The sequence below is a fragment of the Phyllobates terribilis genome, unplaced genomic scaffold (assembly GCF_046119375.1).
Source record: "Phyllobates terribilis strain yellow unplaced genomic scaffold, ASM4611937v1 Scaffold_10__3_contigs__length_209671492, whole genome shotgun sequence".
In the NCBI taxonomy this organism is placed as follows: Eukaryota; Metazoa; Chordata; class Amphibia; order Anura; family Dendrobatidae; genus Phyllobates; species Phyllobates terribilis.
The window spans coordinates 54,525,703-54,553,134 of record NW_027362770.1 but is presented as its reverse complement, the minus strand read 5'-3'; the positions used below and the strand labels follow the sequence as shown (position 1 = coordinate 54,553,134).

The following is a 27,432-nucleotide window of genomic DNA, read 5'->3' as shown; positions in this document are numbered from 1 at the left end:
TTGATTTTATATGACTGTGACAATGGGACTGAATGAAAATCGTGAATTTAATGATTTAAAAGTGTATCCCAATACTTTTGTCCGTATACCATACAGTACAGACCAAAAGTTTGGACACATCTTCTCATTGAAAGATTTTTCTGTATTTTCATGACTATGAAAATTGTACATTCACACTGAAGGCATCAAAACTATGAACTAACACATGTGGAATTATATAGTTAACAAAAAAGTGTGAAACAACCGAAAATATGTCTTATATTCTAGGTTCTTCAAAGTAGACACCTTTTGCTTTGATGACTGCTTTGCACACTCTTGGCATCCTCTTGATGAGCTTCAAGAGGCAGTCACCAGAAATGGTCTTCCAACAATCTTGAAGGAGTTCCCAGAGATGCTTAGCACTTGTTGGCCCTTTTGCGTTCACTCTGCGATCCAGCTCACCCCAAACCACCTCGATTGGGTTCTGGTCTGGTGACTGTGGAGGCCAGGTCATCTTGCTTAGCACCCCATCACTCTCCTTCTTGGTGAAATAGCCCTTACACAGTCTGGAGGTGTGTTTGGGGCCATTATCCTGTTGAAAAATAAATGATGGTCCAACTAAATGCAAACTGGATGGAAAAGCATGCTGCTGCAAGATGCTGTGGTAGCCATGCTGGTTCAGTATGCCTTCAATTTTGAATAAATCCCAAAAAGTGTCACCAGCAAAGCCCCCCCACACCATCACACCTCCTCCTCCATGCTTCACGGTGGGAACCAGACATGTAGAGTCCATCCGTTCACCTTTTCTGCGTCGCATAAAGACACGGTGGTTGAAACCAAAGATCTCAAATTTCGACTCATCAGACCAAAGCACAGATTTCCACTTGTCTAGTGTCCATTCCTTGTGCTCTTTAGCCCAAACAAGTCTCTTCTGCTTGTTGTCTGTCCTTAGCAGTGGTTTCCTAGCAGCTATTTTACCATGAAGGCCTGCCGCACAAAGTCTCCTCTTAACAATTGTTGTAGAGATGTGTCTGCTGCTAGAACTCTGTGTGGCATTGACCTGGTCTCTAATCTGAGCTGCTGTTAACCTGCAAATTCTGAGGCCGGTGACTCGGATAAACTTATCCTCAGAAGCAGAGGTGACTCTTGGTCTTCCTTTCCTGGGGCGGTCCTCATGTGAGCCAGTTTCTTTGTAGCGCTTGATGGTATTTGCAACTGCACTTGGGGACACTTTCAAAGTTTGCCCAATTTTTCGGACTGACTGACCTTTATTTCTTAAAGTAATGATGGCCACTCGTTTTCATTTACTTAGCTGCTTTTTTCTTGCAATAATACAAATTCTAACAGTCTATTCAGTAGGACTATCAGCTGTGTATCCACCTGACTTCTGCACAACACAACTGATGGTCCCAACCCCATTTATAAGGCAAGAAATCCCACTTATTAAACCTGACAGGGCACACCTGTGAAGTGAAAACCATTTCCGGTGACTACCTCTTGAAGCTCATCAAGAGAATGCCAAGAGTGTGCAAAGCAGTCATCAAAGCAAAAGGTGGCTACTTTGAAGAACCTAAAATATAAGACATATTTTCAGTTGTTTCACACTTTTTTGTTAAGTATATAATTCCACATGTGTTAATTCATAGTTTTGATGCCTTCAGTGTGAATGTACAATTTTCATAGTCATAAAAATACAGAAAAATCTTTAAATGAGAAGGTGTGTCCAAACTTTTGGTCTGTACTGTACGTCTATAATATATATGTGTATATGTGAAGATGTCAAGATAATGAACTGAGACCCAATTTTTAAAGATCCAAACAGCTATCCAAGGGTTTTCTGTTTTATTGGTAATATATAAAATGTGCTTCCTGCAACATGATTTCCAAACATACCCCACAAACAATACAACAAAAGGGAGAGATTTGGGCAAATTTAGATAGAAGTGATGTTTCTGGAAAGCAGATATTAACAAATATTCAGGTTCTGTCACATTCTTACCATGAGTATAATGTTATATACAGGTGTTGACTAGTTTTCATGAGTAGGAAACCATATGAAATTGGATTTTTAATCATATTATTGCCTATAGCATAATCTGAGAGGAAAGCAATATGTCATAAAAGACATAGACTTGAGTTTACAAGCTTCACAATAATAAAACCAGGTAGCCTTGTCATGATAATCATTGAACTTTAAGATGGTATTTACATAAAAACTTCCATCATAAATCATATATGCAAGTCCCTTACAGATAATTAAGTCATTTATAAATGAGAAAGAGGCTTATTTAATGAATGACTATAAACACATCAGCATGGATTTATATCCTGAAAGCCTAGTATTTATCACATGTCTGCGGTGATGATAAGGCAATCCCCCTCTAGCAATGCCCTTTCCATACAGTCTATGAGAAATAGTGCATTTTAAAGGCTATTGTGTTTTTTCACTATAAATGTCATGCAAGTTAGAAATCCCAATTATAGAAAGAAATAAAATATCAATGAAATATATTTAGTGAATGGTACAGGAAAGCATAGTGCAGAGTAAGAGAGTAAGAACAGATTGCCATATTGTACAAAAGAAAAAGTTTAATACGATGATTCAATCCACTGGTTTTAGCTTCTGCTTCCACTGGAGGTTATCAGAAGAATCAATCGCCTTTATAGTAAATAATATATAGGAAAATTACTTTGCGTCCTTCCTTTTGTGGCTGTTTTACCACTGGCGGTGCCAGGTAATGAGTGCAGACAAAGTCACAGCTAGCGCACCTCTACCTCTAGTGATAGCTACTTACTCCTATACAAATGACCACAAATCCTGCACTAACTGCTGACACAGAGTACAGACATATGACCAAAGTCCGAAATATGTGCTCCCCCTCAACCCTCAAATGCACATAGATATGTGTGTCTACATTTACTGTAGCCACATACATGTCCCACAATTACGATGCCACCTATCACTCAGTGTAAAGGTGTGCTCAAAGCACAAGAGTGCACACATACCGAAAATTGCACAGATGTGCTCTTGAGCTGAATGTTGCATATCAGTGAGTCTTGGCTAGACAATGATGTTTTGTTGGTGAGATGTTTGTTGTGTTGCTTTTGTGTGCGGTACGGATTTGTAGGATATTGTTTCTGCTACAGTCTACAAATAGAAATATAATGTTTCTGGCCATGTGTGTGGATGTAGTAGCATGGATCTGCACAGTTTCTATTTGAACGAGGCTACATATTAAGAGAACAGTAAGACAGAGAGTGCACAATACTGCTAGTATTTTGAGCTAGAAGTCCTTGTAAATTCCAGCTGAATGGTTGTGAAGAACGTCCAATGCTTTTTTTTATATATCCAGTCTTAAAGGAGTTGTCCCCTTTCAGATGATATTCAGCCACAGCTGCAATTTGCTAAAACATAACAGCGAGTCAGCCAATCAGTGAGTTCAGCGGTTCTTCCTATGTAGACAGTCACTGATTGGCTGACGCATTGACGACATGATGTCAGTGCTGCAGCCAATGCCAGACTCCGGGAGCAGCATTGGAGACTCACCAGTAAACCTGGAGAAGTTGAATACAGTGTATTTTTATTATGTTTTAATAAACTGCAGCCTGGGCCAAACATCATATTAAAGGGGAAAACCCTTTTAGGTGGTTGCATTTCATTTCTTCATGTCTTGTCTGAGTGGTTGAAGTCTACTTACAACAGATTTGTAGTCAAAGTGAACAGAAACCTCATCATCTCTGCTGGCAAGGTTATGAGACACAAACACTGTGCCCAGTGTTGGTAAGCTGAGTAACTGAGTTGTTTTGTAATCATCAAGCTGTGTACCAATACACTGTAACTGCAGAGCAGGATGCAAAGCCGATGATGGCCTGGCAGTAGTTTTCAGGAAATGAGGTGGACTGTGAGTTTCTCTTAGATAGAGGCCAAGTCATGAAGAAGGCCCTGGAGTCACCTATGGGGAACTGAAAAGAGATTGTGCAGGAGGCTTAAGCCCCCGTCTCACATAGAGAGATCGCTAGCGAGATCGCTGCTGTGTCACGGTTTTGGTGACGCAACAGCGACATCACCAGCGATGTCGCTATGTGTGACACTTTGCAACGATCAGGCTCCTGCTGTGAGGTCGCTGATCGCTGCAAAGTGTCCTGGACCATTTTTTGGTCATTGCTCTCCCGCTGGTCAGCACACATCGCTGTGTGTGACCAGTGGGAGCAGCGATCAGGCTGGTAACCATGATAAACATCGGGTTACTAGGGGCACACGCACACCTAGTAAACCGTTCTTTATCATGGTTACGAGCCTGCTAAAGTGAGCGGTAACCTCCCGCTCACTGTAGCAGAGTGGTAACCATGATAAACAACGGGTTACTAGGTGCGGGTGTGCCCCTAGTAACCCGATGTTTACCATAGTTACCAGCCTGCTCCTGCTTCAGCAGGCTCGTAACCAGGAGCAGGACATCGTGGAAAGATTCTTTCCACGATGTCGCTGCTCCCCCTGATCGTTGGTGAGCCTGCCTGTTTGACAGCTCACCAGAGACCACATAGTGACGCAGCAACGATCCCTGACAGGTCATATCGTTGTCGGGATCGTTGCAGCGTCGCTAAGTGTGACGGGGCCTTAAGTGTCTGTGTGTCCTTGGGGAGAGATACCACTGCAAAGTTGATAACCCTGAGAAAGTTAAAGTTGTGAAAGTGGCTGAAACTGTGGTATAATGTCACTATATAAAAGGGTTCAGGTTCATACAAGTGGATAGCAATGGTCTTTATTCACGAATGGTCAATCAAGCAGTAAAGTGATTAAATTCAATTTAATACATTCATTCAAAATGGTAAAACTATGATGCCTGTTCTGAAAAGATGTAAGTCAGTTACTATAGGCTGTCAGTTGGGTGGCGTGTGGTTAATCATCAGTAGTCACTATAATAGAGCAGTCGAACGCAATGTTGCTGCTATCTTTTAAAGAATTTTTTTTTCTTCACAACCGTGGTTTTCCCAAGTCAAAGGTGATGAATGACTGAAGGAGAAAGTCATCCATCCATTTTGCATTTGCGATTGTGAGTTCAAATTGAGCATAATGTAAATATACAGATGTCACCTACAATACACGTACACTCAAACCCTGGACCAGCTCATACTTGGGACCAGCTCAAGAGTAAAGTTTACATTGGTTTTCAACAGAACCAAATCAGCTTGTGTTACTAGGCCATTTTTGTGTAGGACAATGATAAAGTCCCCACCCTTTTACACCCATATCCCAATACCATTGCCTCATGATGAATATTTACCATTTCTGGGCTGCAGTCTCCTGTCCAAGTGCTCTTTTCCACTTGCATAATGAAAGCACCATGAACTTTTTTGGTCTCATCTAAAACAAAGGTGGTTGTAGATAGGGCAAACAGTTGACTTCCATTTTTCTAGCATAAATGTTTTATTTACAACTACAAAAATTAAACTTTGTTCTTGCTTTAGTATGTGTCTAGGTTTAAACTGACATAAAAACAGAAAAGACAGCTTCTGAAAAAAATCTATCACAGCAGTAAAAGACACAAGCCATGCCAGATGGACTCCATTGACTATAAAGGGATCACTTAGGTTTCCATTATGGTACCCGTCATTTAAATTGAAAACAGTGGAGCATGCTAAAAGAGGATCAGATGCTGGTGTGAACCTAGCTTTACTTTTAATGCTGCAGTTTTCATTTTGCAAAGAAAAATGCTTTAACAATTCAAGGGGTAGATTCTTCAAGACTGGCCTATTATAGGCTTTTGTTGATGAAGGGTCAGCTAGAGCAACACGCACCAAAATCAATAAAATACATGAAAATTCAGCTCCCATGTTCCAAGTGCTGTGGCATAAATTATGATGAATTTATCAAACTTGCCAATGCCTACCCTTCCCCCTCCACCAAGCTCCAGCCACTTTTCAAAAATCTTTTTTAACCGGCATGAAAACAACAAAAGTCACAAACCTTTTGAGCTACTCAGTTTTACGTAGATTACTGGTACAAAATGTTTGATAAATTGGGCCTAACTTTCTTCAAAGTTGTTTTTAGAAGTACATAAATGGTCCATACAAGAAAGTATGGTCAAAGTTGTTTCATGTAAATCCCACTCAAGAAACAAGGGGCTACACCCTCCATCTGAAGAAAGAAACATTGAATCTCAAGAAGATGCAAGGCATCTTTACCACAAGAACTATTAATCTGTGGAATAATCTACTGGTCACAGTGGAAGCCATTGCTAGCTTAAAAAAGGCTTATATGCTTTTTAAAAGAAAATAACATAAATGCTTATATAAATGTGTCAAATTATTTTCTGGATGTTTAGTCCAGTGGATTGGCAATTGGGATCAGGAGGGACAATGTAGCACTTCTGGACTGGATCATGCATTGTGGTTGTGAACAATGTCCTTTGTCCTTTCAAATCATTTGGATGAATCTGATGGACATTTATCTTATTAGACCTTGTTAATCATGTAATTTTAACAGTGTAGATATGAAATACATATAACCATTCCAGTGCTAAATACAAAGACATCAAAATTAGTTCATGAATTTAAGTCTGTGTTTCTTATTATTTTTTAGAACCATTTTCAAGACTCTGTATTAATACAATTCTGTGGCAAGTTCAGGGTGATTCCCTTGCTACTTTACCCGGAAAAATTGCTGTAACTTCTAAAAGAGACGATCTAGCGTACTGAAATTTGCACTGTACGTACCTTGATTCATGAGAAACTGATGTTTTAAAGCAAGTGTACACAGTTGGCATCCAAGCATGCCTGCATGTGCCACTCCATATTGTTGAATGTATTCCGCAGGATGTCTGGGGTCATAGCCTGAATTTCTCATTGTATGTTATCCTGGAGTACCTGTAATGCTCGTGGCTCATTACTGTACACCCGATCTTTCAAATGGCCCCAAAGGAAAAAAAATGGTGGTGTTAAATCAGGCTTTCTTGGTGGCAGAAGTCTTTTGGAGATTATTCTGTCATCAAAGAAGGCTTCAATACACAGTTTGGATGGTGGACTTCAACCTTCAAACTTCTTTAGAAAGTCACTTTGGCACCTCTTTAAGGACTCAGTTTTCAAATAACCTTTCACAGTGAAAATACGCTCAAACTGTTTCTGTATATTGTTAACAAATAAAGAAGGAATTTGTCACAAGTGAAATGCAAGCACCATAAAAACTACCGAAGTGCAGAAATGTGTGCAGCAAGTCTATCTCATAGTGGAGACAACTAGTGGGGTGACAAGTTTCTCATCACTGTCGCTGAGGTTCACTGCACTCTCACTTCACATGAACCAAAGTATGTACAGTCCAAATCTCAATACGGTCGACCATCTCTTTTAGAAGTTACAGAAAATTTTCCTGGCAAAGTTGTGAGTAGTCACCCTGTATAAAAGGAACCTATCAGGTGCCATAGGCGGTATGGTTCATGGACAGGCTCCCTCATGGCAGTCAACTATGTTTTACCCTGAAATGTTGCAGCATTAAAGATAAAAAATTTTTAAAAAAATACACAGATATGGGGAGAATGGTAATTAGAAAGATTCCCACCTGCTACTTTCTGCCCAACCCAACTAGATTTACATTATTCTCCTTTTTTTGTATCGGGCAAGGAGAAATCAGTGGTGACCTTAGGGTTTTACAGCTTAAATCATCTGACAAGTTTTCGAAATATTGTTATCATAATCCACAAAGCAATTGCCAGGTACTCTTATTCCATTACATTTGTTAATTCTTCTGTCTGCATCAAACTATCAGAATAATGCAATATTATGCATGGTAGATCCTGTTCTTACTCATAGCTCTATTCCTGACAATACTTCCATCTCATTCTCTGGCCTGATCGCTCTTCAGGCAACTGTCACTGCTTTGCTGATGACTATAACAATACTGAATCTTCTTCTAACTAGTAACTATTCTGGTGTCCATACCTCCTTGCTGGGATTAAAGAAAATGTGTCATCAAAAAATTACCCATTGTTTTAAAATGTTTTTTAAAAATTTTTATCGTTGCCATTTTTTTTAATATTACCCTCTGTCTAGAAAAAAAGTTGTAATTTTTCACTTTTCACACCGGACTAATAGTTCCTGTTCTTTGCATACTTCCTATTCTTTAGAGAAGACAATTCAAAAGTCTCAATACTATCACAGAGAAGACTGAAATGACAGATATCACCTCTATACGCAGCTGATGAACCAAAATCCACCATTCACAATATGCAATATCACAGCTGACCCTGTTCTCCCTCCCTCTACAATGACCTTTACACAGGCACATTAGATGCTTCAATACCATAGACAGACTATAACAGAATTCACATAGCACAAATCATCTATCTAGGTTGAGAACATATCCACAATATTCTACGGTGTCCTCCCTTTATTTACTGGAAACAGGAATAGAGTGGTGAAGTACTCCTATACATATTGAAGAAATGGTGTTGCCACCTGCGGGTGAAGTAACCATAAACAACCAAACAACAATTATAGATAAAAGATAAGTTTATTGAAAATTATTTAAAAAGATATATATGTGTATATATATATATATACAGAGAGAGAGAGAGAGAGATCATGATCATGACCATGATCGTAAACTGTATCATGGTCTCCTAAGTAGAGATGAGCGTTGTTCTACTCGAACTGTTCGCCAATCTCAAATTCGAGCTGTTTTGGGCGGTGTTCGAGCCGGTCGGCGAACACGAACAATTTGAGAAAAATTCGGCTGTTCGAGGTTATGTTCGATAACTGTTCGTGCACCAAAATCATAACTGGATTTTTTCTCAGTAATGATGAAAATTAATGTTAATACGCAGTTTGAGTGTACAGCGGGGCGGGGGGAGGGGCAGGGGATGGATCTCTGCAGGAACTATGAAGATCTCCATTTTTTTTTCTCTTTCCCGCATTTGCAGTGGGGAGGTGCAATCTGTCAGCCTATCAGCAGCGCACACACGGAGCGAAGTGCTTTTTTTCACACAAGCAAGGGCATGTGTGATTGGCAGTGTATGTCACATGTCCTTGCCCTATAAGACCAAGACATTTTCCCCGTCGCCACCATTTTCTCACTGCTGCAGCTGCGTGTTAGACGGCACCGCTGTTGCTGTGTGCGCTATACCTTGTTAATTTCAAGCCAATTTTCGCACAAATATACAGATAGCTTGGGAGTAGGGAATAGTTGTGATTGCAGTCCTTTTAAGGACTAGGTTACAGCATTTCCTACGACTTTTATCAAGCAGGTCTGTGCTCTTAAATAGATAGATTGTGGGAGTAAAGACTAATTGTAATTGGAGTCCTTTTCAGGACTAGGTTACATCAGTTCCTATCAGTTTTTGCCAGGCAGGTCTGTGCCAGTGCTGTGCAAGTTTTTTTCACAGCATTTGGCTGAATCTAGCAAACCAAATCCTTTTTGGCCTATTGCAGAGTGTGTTAGTCAGTGGAGTAGCCTATCTGTGTTGCAAGATATACCACCTGTGTATAGAATACCAATTTTTTTACTGCACCTAGTGAAGTAAAATCTTTTGGGCATAGCATCATTCTATTAGTCCATCTATACTGACCTCCATCAGGTTGCAAACTGAATATAATTTTTTTCTGCATCTAGCTCTGAAAAAATATTTGGGCTTCTAGCAGTGTGTGGGACTTGGTCTATTAGTCCATCTATACTGACCTCCATCAGGTTGCAAATTAAAAATAATTTTTTTCTTCATTTAGCTCTGAAAAAATATTTGGGCTTCTAGCAGTGTGTGGGACTTGTTCTATTAGTCCTTCTATACTGACCTCCAGCAGGTTGCAAATTGAATATAATTTTTTTCTGCATCTAGCTCTGAAAAAATATTTGGGCTTCTAGCGGTGTGTGGGACTTGGTCTATTAGTCCATCTATACTGACCTCCATCAGGTTGCAAATTAAAAATAATTTTTTTCTGCATCTAGCTCTAAAAAATATTTGGGCTTCTAGCAGTGTGTGGGACTTGGTCTATTAGTCCATCTATACTGACCTCCATCAGGTTGCAAATGAAAAATAATTTTTTTCTTCATTTATCTCTGAAAAAATATTTGGGCTTCTAGCAGCGTGTGGGACTTGTTCTATTAGTCCATCTATACTGACCTCCATCAGGTTGCAAATTAAAAATAATTTTTTTCTGCATCTAGCTCTGAAAAAATATTTGGGCTTCTAGCAGTGTGTGGGACTTGGTCTATTAGTCCATCTATACTGACCTCCATCAGGTTGCAAATTAAAAATAATTTTTTTCTGCATCTAGCTCTGAAAAAATATTTGGGCTTCTAGCAGTGTGTGGGACTTGTTCTATTAGTCCTTCTATACTGACCTCCAGCAGGTTGCAAATTGAATATAATTTTTTTCTGCATCTAGCTCTGAAAAAATATTTGGGCTTCAAGCAGTGTGTGGGACTTGGTCTATTAGTCCATCTATACTGACCTCCATCAGGTTGCAAATTAAAAATAATTTTTTTCTGCATCTAGCTCTGAAAAAATATTTGGGCTTCTAGCAGTGTGTGGGACTTGGTCTATTAGTCCATCTATACTGACCTCCATCAGGTTGCAAATTGAATAAAAAAATTTTCTGCATCTAGCTCTGAAAAAATATTTGGGCTTCTAGCGGTGTGTGGGACTTGGTCTATTAGTCCATCTATACTGACCTCCATCAGGTTGCAAATTAAAAATAATTTTTTTCTGCATCTAGCTCTGAAAAAATATTTGGGCTTCTAGCAGTGTGTGGGACTTGGTCTATTAGTCCATCTATACTGACCTCCATCAGGTTGCAAATTAAAAATAATTTTTTTCTTCATTTAGCTCTGAAAAAATATTTGGGCTTCTAGCAGTGTGTGGGACTTGTTCTATTAGTCCTTCTATACTGACCTCCAGCAGGTTGCAAATTGAATATAATTTTTTTCTGCATCTAGCTCTGAAAAAATATTTGGGCTTCTAGCGGTGTGTGGGACTTGGTCTATTAGTCCATCTATACTGACCTCCATCAGGTTGCAAATTAAAAATAATTTTTTTCTGCATCTAGCTCTGAAAAAATATTTGGGCTTCTAGCAGTGTGTGGGACTTGGTCTATTAGTCCATCTATACTGACCTCCATCAGGTTGCAAATTGAATAAAAAAAATTTCTGCATCTAGCTCTGAAAAAATATTTGGGCTTCTAGCGGTGTGTGGGACTTGGTCTATTAGTCCATCTATACTGACCTCCATCAGGTTGCAAATTAAAAATAATTTTTTTCTGCATCTAACCCAGCCAATAGTTTTGGCTTAATACCACAGTTTGGCCACTCAGCTCTGCTCGGTTACCATCCATTGTTTTTTTGTGCAAACAACTCCAGAGTTGTGAATTAGTTAACCACCAAAATGAGTGGAAAAAGGCCTGCTGCTGGTGGAAAGGGGAATAGGCGTGTTGGGAAGGGGAAAAAAGGTTGTGTCCGTGGAGTAGGTGCAGAAGAAAGACCATCTTCCAGCCAAACTAAAATGTCTACTTCTTTTAGCGGACAATGTGATAAGATCCCTTTCTTACGGCCACGCCAATCGCTACAAATTCCAGATGAGGCACAAAAACAGCAGGTGCTTCAACGGATATCAAGTGCTCCTTTAAGTGGGCTCTCCTCCACATCAACTTCAACATCACAAATACTCCAGTCCTCAAAGGTGTCACCCAAATCGCACTTGCTTCCTCACAGCTCCCAAATCTCCAGCTGCCCGTCTGAGTATGAGGTAGAACAGATGGTTGAGTCTGCAGAGCTGTTTACTCATACTATAGCCTGGGAATCAGAGGTCGACTCCAGCGCTTCTGTGAATCCAGACGAGGAAATGATCTGCACTGATGCCCAGAATCTTTATGAGTCGGATCCAGGACCAGACGCAGAAGGTTCTGACCATAATGTAGACCCTCATTCCCAAACTGTAACTCCTGTTGGTGGAGACAATGAGGAAGACGATGATAAGACTCAAATACCTGATTGGAGCGACAACTTTAGTTTTTTGTCAGGGCAGGAACAGGTTGGCTCTGAGGACGACGGGTGTGATAACGCACAGGGTGATGATGATGAGGTCGGAGATCCCACTTACTGTCAACCCACAGTCAGCCAAGAGATGAGGTCAGCAGAGGAGGTGGAGGAAGATGCTAGTGACGACGAGGTCAGGTTGCGCCTTCCTGGACAGAGACGTAGTACTGGAAGCACGTCAACAACTGCATCCTCAAACACAACTCTGCCTCTCACCACAAGTCGTGGTGGCTCTTCAGGTCGCATGGGTGCTAAGCCTTGCATAGCCTGGGCATTTTTTCAGATCGATAAAGATGACCCAACTCATGTTATCTGTAACATTTGTCTCAAAAGCTAAGTAGAGGCCAAAAAATACATAGTTTGAGTACTTCATGCATGAACCGGCACATGGACATGAAGCATAAGTTGCAGTGGGAAGCTCAGTGTGCTACAATGCGGCCTAGCCGGCCGGGCCAACCACCGTCTGCCATATCTTGTGCATCCGCGGCCTCTTCATCCTCTGTGACTGGGGGGACAGCAGTCACACCTGTTTTGGGGCGCAGACCTGCCACCTCTTTACCCGCAACAGCCAGCGTGATTGGCAGGTCATCATTTTCTTTGGAGGTGGTAACACCAGCTGGTCTTGAGCGCTGTCCGACATCGAAAGCACCACCTTTGGATCAAGGCAACCTAACATGTCCGCCTGCATCTTCCTCACAGACCGGCAGTTTGCCGGGGACACCCTTATCAACCCCGTCTAAGCACAATAGCCAGCCCTCGGTCCCTCAGATGTGGACAAGTAAAAGACCATTTCCTCCTAGCCATGAGAAAGCTAAGAGGTTGAATTTCACCATCTGCAAGCTCTTGGCTACAGAAATGCTGCCTTTCCGCCTGGTGGACACAGAGGATTTTCGAGACCTTATGTCCATCGCAGTGCCCCAGTACCAGATGCCCAGTCGGCACTACTTCTCAAAGAAAGGTGTGCCTGCGCTCCACCAGCATGTCGCACACAACATCACCGCTTCTTTGAGAAACTCTGTGTGTGACAGGGTGCATTTCACCACAGACACTTGGACGAGTAGGCATGGACAGGGGCGTTACATGTCGCTGACTGGGCACTGGGTAACTATGGTGACAGCAGGACAAGGGGCTGCTGTCCAAGTCTTGCCGTCCCCACGAGTTGTGCGTCAATCCTCTTTATGTCAAAGTTCCTCCACTGCTTCTGCCTCCTCAACCTCCTCTCGGTCTTCCACCTGCACCCTAAGCCTGTCTGGTCATGCCACAAGATTTCTAACTGCGCAGAAGGGATCCTGCACACCTCCTTACTATGCTGGCAGTAGGGCTCAACGTCATCAGGCGGTTTTTACATTGAAATGTCTGGGAAATGTGAGTCACACAGCTGAGGAGTTGTGGTCAGCTCTGGAGAACCAATTTCATGAATGGTTGTCTCCACTGGACCTGAAACCAGGGAAGGCCGTGTGCGACAATGCTGCAAACCTGGGTGCGGCCCTTCGCCGGGGCAATGTCACACACGTGCCTTGTATGGCTCACGTGTTGAACCTGGTTGTCCAGCAATTTTTAGCCCACTATCCCAGACTAGATGGCCTTCTGCAGAGGGCACGGTCGCTGTGTGCTCACTTCCGCCGTTTGCATCCCGCAGCTCAGCGACTTACATCTCTACAGAAGTCGTTGGGCCTGCCACTTCACCGGCTAAAATGCGATGTGCCTACCCGGTGGAATTCAACTCTGCACATGTTGCAGCGACTGTGGCAGCACCGACAAGCCCTGGTGCAATACGTTCTGATGTATAGCCTGGGCCAACGAGATTCAGAGGTGGGGCAAATCACGCTGGAGGAGTGGTCTCAGATCAGGGACCTATGCACCCTTCTGCACAGTTTTGAAATGGCGACGAAGATGTTTAGTGCTGACGATGCCATTATCAGCATGACTATTCCGGTGATTTACATGCTGGAGCACATGTTAAACAGAATTCGGAGTCAGGTGGTGGCACAAGAGGAGGTGGAGGAAGTAGAGGAGGAGGAGTTGTATGCGGAAGGGCTAACATCTGCAAGGTCCAGATGGTCGGCAGCACCAAGGCGGCAGGCATGTGAGGGTGGGGGAGATGATTTTACCAGGGCGCATGGTAGCAGCCAAACTAGTGAGGAAGGTGCAGGAGCCCAGGAAGAAGTGGAGGACGAACTGATGGAAGACTCATCAGATGAGGGAGACCTTGATCACATTTCTGTTGTGCGAGGTTGGGGGGAGAGGACAGAGGAAGGAAGCATGATTGTTACCTCGCCACCAACACAACAGGGACTTGGTGCTCCTGGATGCGCAACACACATGAGTGCCTTCTTGCTGCACTACCTGCAACATGACCCTCGAATTGTGAGAATTAGAAATAATCCTGACTACTGGGTTGCCACACTGTTAGATCCCCGGTACAAAAGTAAATTTGCAGAAATTATTCCTGCCATAGAAAGGGATGCACGCATGCAGGAGTATCAGCAGAGACTGTTGCAGAATCTTACATGTGCTTTTCCACAAAATACCAGTGGTGCACGTAGTGAATCTCACAGTTCCAACTTGCCAACCGTGGGACCGTCAAGTGTTCAGCACTCAAACCGTAACAGAACCACAGTATCTGCTTTTAACATCAATTTTGCGGAATCATTTCACCACTTTTTTAGCCCATCCTTTGCAAGGCCACAGGAGACAAGAAGTCTGACACATAGTCAACGCCTAGAGACGATGGTACAGGAGTATCTCCAAGTAAACATTGAAGCCACGACTGTGTCACTGGACCCTTGCTCTTTTTGGGCTTCCAATCTGGATAAATGGCCGGAGCTAGCCACTTACGCCTTGGAGATCTTGTCATGCCCCGCAGCCAGCGTTCTGTCTGAACGTGTGTTCAGCGCTGCTGGTGGTGTGCTGACAGATAAGCGCACGCGGCTCTCCACTGATAATGTAGACAGACTCACGTTCATAAAGATGAACAAATCATGGATCCGAAACGACTTTTCTACCCCTGTGTCATCCTGGGGAGAGTAAAAGCTTGATGATTGGTTAAAATCACCCTACCAACCGTTTTAAGCTTTCAAATTACTAATCATGTTTATCTGTATCTTGACTGGAAAATAATTTGGGCTTTGTAGCAGTGTGCAGCACTGATCCTATTAGGCCATCTATAATAAGCTTCACCAGATTTAAAATTAAAAATAATTTTTAGCTGCATCTAGCCCGGAAAATAATTTTGGGGCTCCGAGATGCGCAAGACACATAAGTGCCTTCTTGCTGCACTACCTGCAGCATGACCCTCATATTGTCAGAATTCGAAGTAATCATGACTACTGGGTTGCCACACTCTTAGATCCCCCAAACTTTTCGATCAACCTTTTCATTTTAATAAAGACCAAAAAAATGGTCATTTTTGAAATTATAAGCATTAGCAGGTTGTTAGAAACTGAAATCAAACAGTTTTCAACTCAAAACTTTATTCTAGGTGATGTTACATTTTCACATAGGACCCCTTGTTCCAAAGGAGCTTCTGAACTCTCTCGTCCATTGAATTTGTCAGGTTTTGGATGGTTTCTGCTTCAATTGTTTTGCATGAGGACAGAATACCCTCCCAGAGCTGTTGCTTAGATGTGAACTGCCTCCCGCCATCATAGACACTCCTTTTAATGATGCTCCAAAGGTTCTGAATGGGGTAGAGGTCAGGGGAGCATGGGGGTCACACCATAAGTTTGTCCCCTTTTATGCCCATATCAGCCAGAGATGCAGATGTTTTATGTGCAGCATGAGATGGTGCATTATCATGCAGAAAAATGATCTTGCTGTGAAATACACGGTTCTTCTTCTTGAACCATGGCAGGAAGTGCTGTTTGAGAAAATCCACATACATTATGGAGTTCATCTTTAGCGCCTTCAGGGATCCTAAAGGGGCCGACAATCTCTCTCCCCATGATTCCAGCCCAAAACATTACTCCACCTCCTCCTTGTTGGCGCTGTAGCCGTGTTTGCGTGGGGTGTCCATCAACCAGCCATCCTCCACTCCATTCATCTGGACCATCGAGCGCTGCACGGCACTCATCTGTGAACAAAACAGTTTTGAAATCAGTCTTCATGTAATGTTTGGCCCACTGGAGCCGTTTCTGCTTGTGTGAAGTGGATAGAGGAGGTCGACAGGATGGCGTATGCACAGCTGCAAACCTCTGAAGGACCCTGCATCTTGTTGTTCGGGGGACGTTGGAGGCACAAGCAGCTTCAAAAACTTGTCTGCTGCTATGACAAGGCTTTTTTGCCGCTGCTCTTTCAACCTGACGTAATTGCCTGTAGGAAAGAGTCCTCAATTTGCCCTTATCAGCACGCACACGTGTGTACTGTGAATCAGCTACATACTTCTTGATTGCCAAGACACTTCATCCTGATCATCGCACAATGTTGATTGTAGTCATGCCTTGACCTAAACACTCCACAATTTGTTGCTTCTCAGCAGCCGACACATCCTTTTTCTTTCCCATTTTGGCAGAAAATGTAGGCTGCTTAATAATGTGAGAGAGCCTTCTTAAGTAGTCTTGCCTTTCATTGGACACACCTGCCAAACTAATTAGCACAGGTGTCTGCAATTGCTTACAGTGATATAAAGAGCCCTGACACACATCACCATCAATGAGTTTAACTGACAAACAAACAAATTCTTCCCTTATCACTCCTAAACACTTTTTGCATAATAATTTGGAACGCGGTGTACATGTGCTTTTCCACAAAACACCAGTGGTTCACGTAGTGAATCTTACAGTTCTAACTTGCCAACCGTGGTCTGTATGGAATTGTTCAATAAAGGGCCCAAAATTAAGATAACATAGATGGGAGAGGTCTCTATGAATAGGAATTCCTAAGTATTTGATACCCTGTGAGGGCCAGGCAAAGGGAAAGTTGGACTGGATGGAATCCTATATGGATTTAGGGAGGGAGACATCGAGGGCCTCAGACTTCGCTGCATTGATTTTAAAATTTTACCATGTAACAAAGTGATCTATTTCAGCCATAACAGCAGGGATGGATATATGTGATTGAGTGATATATACTAGGACATCATCAGCAAATAGAGAGCACTTGTACTCGGTGCCTCCCACCTCAATCCACCTAATATTGGGGTTATGGCGAATTGATGAGAGCAGGTGCTCCGTCACTAGGATGTATAAGAGAGGGGACAGAGGACATCCCTGCCTTGTCCCATTGGTGATTGTGAAAGGTGATGAAAATGTTCTGACGCACCCCCTGGGCCTTGGGACACCCGGAGCCGGACCCTTTTTGGTGGATGCTGGTGGTTGTAGTCTTCGTGGCGGCGATCCGGTTCCGTGGCTCAGGGCGGTCAAACCAGTGGCGGAACTATTTATGTGGTTTTGATGTTTAAATGTCCGACTACGCCACCCGTGGATTGCGGTCAGAGTGAACTGCCGCTACAGGGCAGACCGCTAAGGCTGGTGTTGTGGGTGCAGCAGAGCGTAGCATAACTCCCCACGGGAGGAGTATAGCCTCAGGGCAGTGTATGCGGAGGATGGGGGTGATGGTGCAGGGCAGCAGCAGTAACGACACGGAGTCAGTGATGCAGTTCAGGGCCTTTACTCACAGTTCTTATTATCCAGACCACGTCTGCAGGTAACGGCTGCCCACGTCGTACTGTGCTCACCAGGTGAGGGGCTCAGACAACTCCCAGATAACTTTGGAGCGCTTCACAGGACCCCCTTTGTGTGTCCTTAGTCTGGCCTTTCTTACCAACACTTCTGTCCGGCTGCCTCGGGCCTCCTCTTGGTAAACTTGGCGCCAGTTTCCCTGACCCTATGTGGTGCCTTCCTAGCGGGTGGAGCAAGGGGCTGCGCCACATAAAATGTCAGAGCCTCCGGTTTCTAGCTGAGGGTCGTTTCCTGCCTCCACTAGTTCGGGGACCGGTCTCCCCCTTTGGCCTGACCCCTCCACGCAGGTGGATTCGGGCGTGCGGTGGCGACTCGCCCGTCCGCACCCCTGGGATCCCTTCATTCCTCGTTCCTGGAGCCTTCTCCGCTCCTCTTCCTTCCTTCTCCCTCTTGCAGGCCTGGGCCTCTGTTACTAGGCCCGCCTCCGGAGCAGAGCTCATGCAGAGCCCCTGCTCCCTGCCACTTCTGCTCAGACTTCTCTGCACTGATCTAAGATGGTGCCCACCTTTTATACTCCCTTCTCAATGCACCCAGGAACTGCTTCCTCCCTGCTCCTGCACTGCAGGGTTCCCCTTCCTCAGTGTTCCCTCCCCCCACTCCAGCCAGGGACAGGGACTGTCGTGCCCATCTCAGGGGCATATTGGTCGCCCTGCCCCACGGCAATGTGGTGTAATGCATGCAGGTGTCGGGTCCTGATCCACACTCCATCCTTATCTGAGAGTGAGATATCACACCTCTGGGTGAGGTGCAATACGTCTGTAGCAACCGAGCCCTCGGTGCTACAGTTCCATTTATCTTCAGCCTAGGTGACGTATTGTGATACAGGGCCGTGATTTTGGCTATAAAAGGGTCCCCTAGACCCCTACCCCAAGCTTTTTAAGAGAATCATATATGGCGTGCCAGGAGACTCTATGGAATGCTTTCTCAGCATCCAACGAGAGTATCTACTTACAAATTTTTAACTGCATCTAGCCCAGGAAATACTTTGTGCCTAGTAGCAGTGTCTGCTAGTCAGCGGATTATCCCGGCTGTTAAGCAAGCTACACCACCTGTAGTTTGGACACTTAATTTTTTCAAAGGAAATGCTTCGGGACCACGGGATACTCAGTGAAGAGCATCAGGAGGCACCCCAAGGCATAGGGGCTGGGACTGGCACTAGGATGCCTTGCGGTGGACAGCCGAGCTCGATCCTTATAAAAGCTTTTTAACTGCAGCAGCTTTAGTGGACGCTACTGGAGCTGGAATTACGCGGCTGCTGGCATGAGACTTGCCCTCCAATAGATCCTTGTAAATGGATTTAAAGTGTATTCATTCAAATTAGAGTGACAATTTAAATTAAAAAGCTTAGAGCTGCCTCCACCACAGGGGGGCTCTCTCGACCCACCAGCGGACAGGCACCAGTATTGGGAGAGGGGGGCTGGCCGTCAGGGTTCACCGCGGCTCTGGCACAAACCCGGCGACACGGAGGTGGCACGGGCAGGAGCGGACTGGCCGTCTCGGCTTCTCACTTTTTGGATTTTAGAAGGGCATGACATGCCTATATCTGTGTCTCCCCCTCCTTTTACTCCTCCACCTCTTTTCTTTTCGCATGACTATATGTACTTGTCACTTTTCCATGTGTTAGTTGTGTCTTCTGAGCAGTTTGTCAGCTTTTGGACACCTTTGAAGGTGTTTTCTATGTGTTTCTATGTGTTTTTGATTGCCTGCCATTGGTTTTAACGGTGTTCGAAGGTGTTCGACGAACAGTTCGACGAACAGTTCGGCGAACACATGGGTGTTCGACGAACCGAACCGAACTCGAACACTACGGGGGTGGCTCAACACTACTCCTAAGGCAGAAACATGGACAACATGCAAACATAGGCAAGGTCAGGTGTGGTGTTTGGGAGCAACAATTGGGAACCCCAACAAATACATAGCAATCATTACATCAAAGAACCATCAATGTGCTGATATAGGCCCCAAACACCATTTTTTCAAAACCATACACAGGACCTGAGTCAAGCTGTTGTTGTTAATGTAAACTGTTTTTTTCAGTTTTTTTCTGAAGGAAAATGAACTCTGAGTTTAGAATAACCACAATGCCCAATGTGAAAATGGCAATATTTTACTTAGTATTTTTTTTAATACAGGCCATGACATAAAAAAATAAAAAAGCCTTTATCATAAAACACTGATACTAATAGTGGGTCATTTTCTAATGACCCATCCATTTAAGCGTGAAGAACAGAAAGATTCCTTTGTTCCCACAATCCAGTCTAGTCAAAATTAAGCCAATTGTGACTTATGCACACATTGTGTGACTGACATAAACCCAAGACCCAGGAGGAATAAATTATCCTATGAATTTTTAGTGCACTACTCCTTTTATAATCCTCTAAATGATGTTTGTGACACAACAATACATTTTTATTGCATCTGGTCCATTGTTAACGATTATTCCCCTCTATAGAAATTAGCGCCAATTCATAGAAGAGGTGATTACTTGCTCATTGTTGGGGCCCGACCCCTGGGATTCCCATTGATCCTGGAAACAAGAATCTACAGGCCCTCATTCAGATGGAGCAATGTCTGGACATGTGTATCACCACTTCATCCTTGTCTATGGACCTGCAGGAAAAAACAAAGGGCTGTACTTGGATGTCTCCAACATTCCATTAGCGATTGGATGGATCAGTAGTGTGCATGGCCGCCCACCACTACATTTTGGGTTTTTATACAGTTTATAAACACTGTTTGATACATTTCTTATGCATACAGTGCATAAACCTAAAGAAGGAGTAGGAGTAAGCTCAACAAGTCCTTTTTACAAACAGACCCCCATAGTAACATCTCCGAGGTTAGCACCATGCATTTTTAATATGCATTTTCTTATATGGATTAATGAACTACAATAAGGAGACATACACTTTTGTGGCATGGTCTTCAACTAGTTAAATTAATTGTATATGTGGCACCCCTGAGGGTTTGACCGCCACAGGAATGCTGCACTTCTCTAATATTGTGTGGTGTTCCTCCTCTGAGGTAAGGCCAGTGTGATAGTCGTGACCCAGCCTTGCATCCAACACCACATTTCTCCACCAAAGGGAGCTAGTATGTACTAAGTGCTGCTCCCCTGGTTACAGGGAGACTGGGGAACCAAGAGTTAGGGGAACCAGTTAGTGGGTGAGGGTGGAGGACTTACAAGTTAGTTACACTTTAGATTTAATATTTAATTCAAAGCCATCTTTGATCTTGGTCCTTTTGCTTGTCTTTCGGCTGTTCATCTGTGCTGTCAGACTACTGTGTGTAATGTGACTTCCCTCCGGGAGCGCAGATCCTGTGTGGGCCTGCACCGGCAACGGACACAGCCCTCGTACCCTGGCCTTGGGACGAGAGGTAGGTTGTAGACGGGGAATGTCTCAACCCGGCCAAGGACCATGATCAACAAGGCCCGGAGCTTAAGAGTGTGGCTCCACAGCAAATAGATCCCAGGCAGGATGCAGACGGTGCGGTGTACACCACCTGTCCTCGCCAACCTGATATATTCAGAGGGACTCCGGCTGCAAGAGGGGTACTGGCCCCCGACACCCGACCTTGCTACTCTACGTCCTGGATGGGAAAGCCTGGTTAGGCCCAGAGGATCCCACCGAGTATCGGACGGAGCGGAGCTGCCCCCGTGCCCTTGTTCTGAGAGGAGTTCAGAGAGAGACCGGGCCTATTTGCACAAAACACAGACAGGAAGGGAATCGGTCTGTAGTTCAGGAACACTCTGCTGTAAGGTCGCGACTGAATGCTGGACTTACTCGGAGGTTGTCCGACCCCCGTCTCTGGTGAGCGCAGGACTCCGTGGGGTGCAGGGAGTCACCTTCCTTTGCCATCTAAGTGAGTAAAGCCTTGGAAGTTCACCCCTATGGCCTCCGGACTGTTATTTATGCGCCACACCGCGGGACGCCGGATACCTTCTCCTTTACTACTACCCCCTCCATCCTGTCCCTCTGGCCGCCATAAAACCATGCCTCAGCGGACTGTAGCGGCGCCGGTGACCCTTCACCAGACAACACAGGTGGCGTAGTCGTTAAATAAGCCACTCAACGCAGATGAGCCCACAATATCTTCCTTTTCATGTGACGGCCCTGTGCACGGGTCGGGTCCGGGCCACGGCTACACCCCATCTCTTCATCATAGGACCTGACTCCAAGTCCCCCATCACCCAGGGTAAACTACAAGGGCTCCTTCAAGAATGAGGACGTCACAACCTGGCGTAGTCGGCTGTGAAAAGACTGTCTTTGAACGCCTCCCATCGTGGGCTGGGCTCCCGCTTGGCGCCAAAAATGTGGACTGCCCCTTCCATCAGAGACTGACCGTGGGGTAATGCCCGTCAAACTGGATGGGCTGGACGAAGGCGGGCCTGTCAGCATTCCGCCCAGGAACCGCCCCGAAAGAGGAGGAAGAAGAAAAGCAACAAGGTGCGGCCATTGCAGTCGGAGCTTGGCAATCATCAGAGGCAGACATAGATGCCTCTGGGGAGCAAGTCCACGCATCTACTGAACCCGGTTCAGGCCCTTCACCAGGCAGAGAGCAAGGCGGCAGCGTGTTGACCCCGGGAGATATTGCATTTCTCCAGCAAGAAGCTCTGGAACTCTTAAGAAAGCAGAGAGAGGCCCATGAGGTGGCGACGGCTGCGTGGCGGGAGGAGATGCTGCTGCGTATCCGGGACCGCCGCCAAGGAGTTGAGGTCCCAGGACAAGGCGACGCGGTGACAGAGGTCGAGGGCGGCCCAGCGGCGGGTGAGTGTGCAACCCCTGCCCCGGCTGCAGAGCCTACCATGACTATCCTGGACCTCATGACGGAGTATCTAATTCCCCACGCGGTCACCTGGAGCAAGCGTTAGCTCCAGAGCTGCAATCGGCAGCTATCGGTGGGGACCTGCGATGCCGTCCAAACCCTGAATAGGAGGTGCCTGAAGCTGCGGAAGAATCTACCGGCTCCAACCTGGACTGGTCCGCGTCTGCAGAGGACCCGCAGCAATCTGTTTTGACCCCGCTACCCGCACCAGCAGTAACCTGGCTCAAGGCTGAGGAGTGGGCCTGGGAAAACGAGGGGGGCGACCTAATGGGCGTCCCCCGGGAGACCCGGGCTGAAGCGCAGAGGAGGAGCCAGTGGTGCACCGACCAGATTTTCCAGCTCACTCGGGAACAGTGTCAGCGGGAGCAGCGTTGCGAGCGCCTCGAGGTACGGACCAAAGCTGCTAAATCTCGGGAGCGTCAGGAGCAGGCCACCCGTCTCAGTCCCCGAGTGGAAGGCCAAGTCGTCCGTTTTCACCATGAGGTGGAGTGGGGGTTCATCCGAAGTCCCCAGTACCAGGACGATGTCTTCGTCTGTCGGCGGGATGTCGTGCCGCGTTTAAAGAAGGGACACCCTGGTCGGAACGTCTTCCCGGGCGACAGTGACTTTCTCTCGCCACCAGGGGGAGCGAGGGTGGTACGCCCTGGACGTACACAAAGTGTCCGGTAGCAACGCCACCCCGCGCTCAGACTCAGGGGACCGGCTAGCCTCAGTCTGGAGGAATGAGCCCTTTCCAAGGAGAGAGCCCTAGATCTGAAGCAGCCCCCCAGTTGTTGCAATCCGTTTCCAAGTTTAATATGTTTACCCTTCTATTTTTGATTTTCTTATAATCCCCGGTTTCTAGAGACACGTGTCCCTGCGGACTGTCAGCAGACAGACTCTTTCACCATGTATATAGTTTGCATCTTTTTAGGTGCTCCATATTGGTTTTATACAAAACCGCGGATATTCTCTACCTCAAAACCTCAGAAGAAAAATCTGTCATTGTGGCTCTCCGGGAGGTCCAACTCGGGATCGTCATGCCCTGCAGCCACCCTAGGGCCCACGTTGAGGGTTTAGGACAGGTCCCTCGCACTTCTGAATTGACTCTGCGTCCTTGCACGTTTATCTGTCTGTTTGCTAAGAATGTCTCTGGAAAAATGCTAGCACTTTTATAATTTTATACTTTTATACTATATTCCTTGTTATGCAACGTTTAAGAAATGTGCCTCCCATAAAGGGAAGATAGTTTTGTTATTATTAAAAATAATTTCCTGGGTGTTACTTCTTTTGTAGCCCGCGGACGAGCTGTGTTTTACCAGGGGGGAATGTGGTGCCCCTGAGGGTTCGACCGCCACAGGGATGCTGCACTTCTCTAATGGAATGTGGTGTTCCTCCTCTGAGGTAAGGCCAGTGTGATAGTCGTGACCCAGCCTTGCATCCAACACCACATTTCTCCACCAGAGGGAACTAGTATGCACTAGGTGCTGCTCCCCTGGTTACAGGGAGACTGGGGAACCAAGAGTTAGGGGAACCAGTTAGTGGGTGAGGGTGGAGGACTTACAAGTTAGTTACACTTTAGATTTAATATTTAATTCAAAGCCATCTTTGATCTTGGTCCTTTTGCTTGTCTTTCGGCTATTCATCTGTGCTGTCAGACTACTGTGTGTAATGTGACCTCCCTCTGGGAGTGCAGATCCTGAGTGGGCCTGCACCGGCAAGGGACACAGTCCTCGTACCCTGGCCTTGGGATGAGAGGTAGGTTGTTGACGGGGAATGTCTCAACCCGGCCAAGGACCATAATCAAGAAGGCCCGGAGCTTAAGAGTGTGGCTCCACAGCAAATGTATCCCAGGCAGGATGCAGATGGAGCGGTGTACGCCACCTGTCCTCGCCAACCTGATATATTCAGAGGGACTCCGGCTGCAAGAGGGGTACCGGCCCCCGACACCCGACCTTGCTAATCTACGTCCTGGACGGGAAAGTCCGGTTAGGCCCAGAGGATTTCACAGGGTATCGGATGGAGCGGAGCTGCCCCCGTGCCCTTGTTCTGAGAGGAGTTCAGAGGGAGACCCAGCCTATTTGCACACACACGGACAGGAAGGGAATCAGTGTGTATTTCAGGAACACTCTGCTGTAAGGTCGCGACTGAATGCTGGACTTACTCGGAGGTTGTCGGACCCCCGTCTCTGGTGAGCACAGGACTCCGCGGGGAGCAGGGAGTCATCTTCCTTTGCCATCTAAGTGAGTAAAGCCTTGGAAGTTCACCCCTATGGGCTCCGGACTGTTATTTATGCGCCACACCGCGGGACGCCGGATCCCTCCTCCTCTACTAATACCCCCTCCATCCTGTCCCTCTGCCCTGAGGCCCTGCTCCACCTGTGGGGAGTAGTAAGAACTCTGGCCGCCATAAAACCATGCCTCAGCAGACTGTAGCGGCGCTGGTGACCCTTCACCAGACACCACAGGTGGCATAGTCATTAAATAAGCCACTCAACCCGGATGAGCCCACAACATCTTCCTTTTCATGTGACGGCCCTGAGCACGGGTCGGGTCCGAGCCATGGCTGCACCCCATCTCTTCATCACAGGACCCGACTCTGAGTCCCCCATCACCCAGGGTAAACTACAAGGGCTCCTTCGAGAATGAGGATGTCACATATGGTACTGCAGTTCCATTCACAATTCTACAGTATACGGCCTATAATTCAGAGGTTATTATTCTGTTTGATTTTGTATGTCAGGAAAATAATTAGAATCTGTTCCACTCACACCTCTTTTATTAACGCATTCTCGTGTGATAGCAGTGCCAAATATTACCAATATGTAAAAGCACCATATGGCGACACATGGAGAACCAAAAGCGCTGTAGTATGACATTTTGTCTCTGTACAGGTTTATTGCAAGATTCTTTGCCCTGAGTATTAAATCTGACATAAATGTAGAGTCATAATCACAAATGTCCAAAATGAATCAGTACTCTTCAAAAAATCCAATATTTCAACACTATGTTGAGCCTAAAGAAATTGGCTCAACAAAAAGAGGAGAATTTAGTAGTATAAAAACATAATTTTTATTGAAATATATTTAAAAAATCACAAACAACAATCAAAACAGGGAATGAATAAAACCTTCAACAATTCAGATCCATCAGAAGTTGATAATACTGGTAGAGTCTAATTTACAGCAGAGAACAATATCAAATCATAATGAACACCATACACAATCAATATCATAGTTGTCTTAGGGGTAGAAACACAATGCTTCACCTCTATCTGGATAGAGGTGCAGTCAAACAATTAAAGCACCTTGTCTGCCATTAAATGTATCTCACCCACATAGTAACACATGACTCTTTAAAAGTGCATAGTGCATTGAAGCTTGTAATTATATGCGTATCATGTGTACCCATGTATACCTCAGTAATGGAAGAAAGGCAGAATATGAATAAATAAGATACGACAATAAATCTGGAAAGCCTGTCAATACAATATATCCCTAGCTACATACTGGTGTGTATCTCTTTAAAAAGTGTCTGGTGCATAGTGCAAAGAAGCTTAAGGTAACATATATATCCACCTATGCATCCATATATGTCTGCCTCAAAAAATGAAAAGACCGGGTTCCATGAGCCACAAGACACCGACTGAAAGACACATGGGAGTAGTGGATAGTAAAATGGTGATACTCACTACTTATGAGATATCTGACCGCACGTAAACCCCAACGCCATTTCGCCTGATGCTTCTTCCAAGGGGCGTGGAGAAAAAGAGTAGGGGGTGTTCTATAAAAACCCAGTGGTGTGAGTCTGGCCAATCCTGGAGATGTAATCCCAGCGCATGAAGCACTCTGAGGCCGCCCACGTGTGAAGTGACTTCCGTCTGCGGTGCTGTGGAATGCATGGTGGAGCGCATGCAGTCCCAGTAGCGCCGGACCGGAAGTCTGTGGGTGCCGTGAGTGCCCATGCCCACTGGCAGAGACAAAGAGGGTAAAGCAGAATGTGGCTGTCCTATATCGCTAGAAGTACAGAAGGGGAGGGGCTTGAAGGAACTCCAATGATAAAGTAAGACAGCAATGAAATGCATAAACAAAAACAAAAAAAAGGAGGAGGGGAAGGGGATGGATTAGAAAACGAAAGAAAGGGAGGAAAAGATAACTACTATTATTATTATTATTATTATTATCATTATTTACTGTTATAGCGCCATTTATTCCATGGTGCTTTACATGTGAAAAGGGGTATACATAGCAAAAACAAGCACAATAATCTTGAACACAATGTGACAGCGACTGGTACAGGAGGAGCGAGGACCCTGCCCGTGAGTTCTCACAATCTATTAGGGATGGGTGAGGATACATTAGGTGAGGGTAGAGCTGGTCATGCAGCGGTGGTTACTGCATGTTGTAGGCTTGTCGGAAGAGGTGGGTCTTCAGGCTCCTTTTGAAGGTTTCCACGGTCGACGAGAGTCTGATGTGTTGGGGTATAGAGTTTCAGAGTAGGGGGGAAGCACGGGAGAAATCTTGTATGCGATTGTGGGAGGAGGAGATAAGAGGGGAGTAGAGAAGGAGATCTTGTGAGGATCGGAGGTTGCGTGCTGGTATGTAACGGGAGACTAGGTCAGAGATATATGGAGGAGACAGGTTGTGAATGGCTTTGTATGCCATGGTTAGGGTTTTGAACTGGAGTCTCTGAGCAATGGGGAGCCAGTGAAGAGATTGACAGAGAGAAGAGGCCGGGGAATAGCGGAGGGACAGGTGGATTAGTCGGGCAGCAGAGTTTAAGATAGATTGGAGGGGTGCAAGAGTGGTAGAAGGGAGGCCACAGAGCAGGAGGTTGCAGTAGTCGAGGCGGGAGATGATGAGGGCATGCACTAGTGTTTTTGCAGATTCATGGTTGAGGAATGTGCGGATCCGGGAGATATTTTTGAGTTGGAGTCAGCAGGAAGTGGAAAGGGC

The 27,432-nt window shown here is 45.3% G+C and overlaps 1 protein-coding gene across 3 annotated transcripts in view; it reads left to right on the top strand.

The window, feature by feature from the left end:
• The window catches only part of FSTL4 (follistatin like 4), a 1,654,952-nt gene that overhangs the window by 1,425,058 nt on the left and 202,462 nt on the right, over window positions 1-27,432 (top strand). The window lies entirely within an intron of this gene.